Raw genomic sequence first — 2,064 nt, 5'->3', positions numbered from 1 at the left:
CAGAAATTCCAAATTCATTCTTGGTTCCATGGGATCTTGCATGAAGATGAATGGAAAGATATGTGCAGGATCTTGTTGCAGTGCATTTTTATATTATTTGTCATTTTGTTTGCTCCCAGATATTTACGTTCCCTGAGTATGGAGTATGTTGAGAGCATGGAAATATTATAAACTGCTGACCTCACTCTCTTCCTTATTTACTTTCATATATACCTCTTTCATAAAACCCTTCTTTAAATAGTTGGCACTATACTGTTAAAAATAGAAAGGTTGATCACTTCTTGGCCTTTTAGCTAAGATCAAGTGTAGTATCTGTTCTTATCAGTTTAAAAATAGAAAGGTTGAGACTCAAAGTTGTTTCTTGGTGGTAGTTTTCTACTGAAAGCTTTGTATTAAATTGTGCATGCATTCATATGTTTATTCTTATCCCAATATATTTATGACATTATGGTGTTTAATTTTTCCTCCTAACTTTACAGAACTGCATATCTTCTAATTGCATTTCTGGTGCAGATCCTAAACTTACAAGAATCCTTGTACTAAAAAAAATATATAGTGACTTATACTCTTGTTTAGAAATAAAATCTCAAATAGAGCTGATTAGTCATTAATTAGGCAGTTTATAATTAATGCTTGGTAATTTTCATAAACAATACTACATAGTTTCTCCACAGGAGAAAATATGATATATGAAATATTTGGTTACTTTTGGGATACTTGATTTGTACTGTGAAAAGCAGATCTTGAAGGAAATCCTTAAGAATTAAGTAGCACTCAAAACCAAAAAAATATGATATGCCTATTTAGAAAGATCAATACAACATGAGTGGTAGGTAATGATTAAGAACAAATAAATGTGATAAAATGTGCAGGGTGACTGACTCCTTTATAGGATCACTTTTAAATGGAGTGAAATGAAAAAGAACTTGTACAGCAGGAATTGAGCTCTGTAGCAGATGCTGTTGGTGCTCAGACCATATCTCCTAGGCACACACTGTTCCAAAATATGTTGAGGGCATTGGAAGGAAAATAAATACCTCAGTATCTTTGCACTTTGTGAGGTAGAAAAGGGAGTAGACAGCTCTTAGCTTGTTCTCCATTGTCTGTATGAGTTCTTCAGTGGAACTGAGCCCCATTTGCTATAAGTGACAACATGTTTGATAAAGCTCTCTGCATTGGCTTTCGACCCTTCCCTGTTTCAATTCCCCTTTACCTACTAGGGCTTCCTGGGATCTCCTTCCAAACAAGCTACCTGCACTTGAACCCTTGATGCAGGGTCTGTTTTGGGGAAGATTCCAAAGGAAGATAATCTCCCTGGGACAAATCAGTGAAGAAATGAATTTAGTAATTAATTCAGATTGATCGCTCCATCAACCCCCAAATCCTTGAATTTGATGAAGCTTTTCTGGTGTCTTTTACAAAAAAATTAAAAAATAGAAATGAGAAATATCTCATTTTATAGACCTCCTTTCTCTCTGCCCAAAGTGCATCATGCTTGAAAACAACTTCTCATGCGCAGGAGCATACAATCTTGATGTAAAAACATTAGGCACATAATAAAAAAATGAGTTATTTTGAACTACTGTCCTCAAAGCCTCTACGTAATGACAGCTTTTATGGCTCAGTGTTGACAAATGACAAATGCAGGCCAACTGTGTACATGCACAGAATAAACTATTGAGCAGCTTCTAGGGGAGAATGTTTTTTGACAAATGAAACAGGCCCAGTTGAATAGAATTTGTTCAAAAGTCATTAGCAACCTTTGGCATTTCATTTGGACTCCCATATGCTTGCCATTGGCGCTACATTAATATTTGAACATCATACTAACAAAACACAGATGCATCAAGGCAGTGGAAAGACAAGGTATAAGAACTGTCTTCCACTGTATCCAAATAAATCAGCAGGATAATACTTAGGAGCCTACATATATCTGTGTTCTTTTAAAATATACAACAGAGAAACAAATGAGGTATGTTGCCATAAAGAGCAGTGGTCTTTGCATGTCACAAATTAAATCCTTTGTTCCCATGTTGGAATCTAAATGTCTTGCTCATTTATTAT

General features: G+C 35.2%; 1 pseudogene; it reads left to right on the top strand.

Moving 5' to 3' along the window:
• The first annotated feature begins 273 nt into the window (after positions 1–273).
• Positions 274–414, top strand: LOC120224615 (annotated as a pseudogene).
• Positions 415–2,064: the final 1,650 nt, after the last annotated feature.

This window comes from Hyaena hyaena, unplaced genomic scaffold, assembly GCF_003009895.1.
Source record: "Hyaena hyaena isolate Hyena2069 unplaced genomic scaffold, ASM300989v1 scaffold_1211, whole genome shotgun sequence".
Classification (NCBI taxonomy): Eukaryota; Metazoa; Chordata; class Mammalia; order Carnivora; family Hyaenidae; genus Hyaena; species Hyaena hyaena.
Note: the sequence above shows the minus strand (reverse complement) of the source record. Positions and strands in the feature narration are given on the sequence as shown.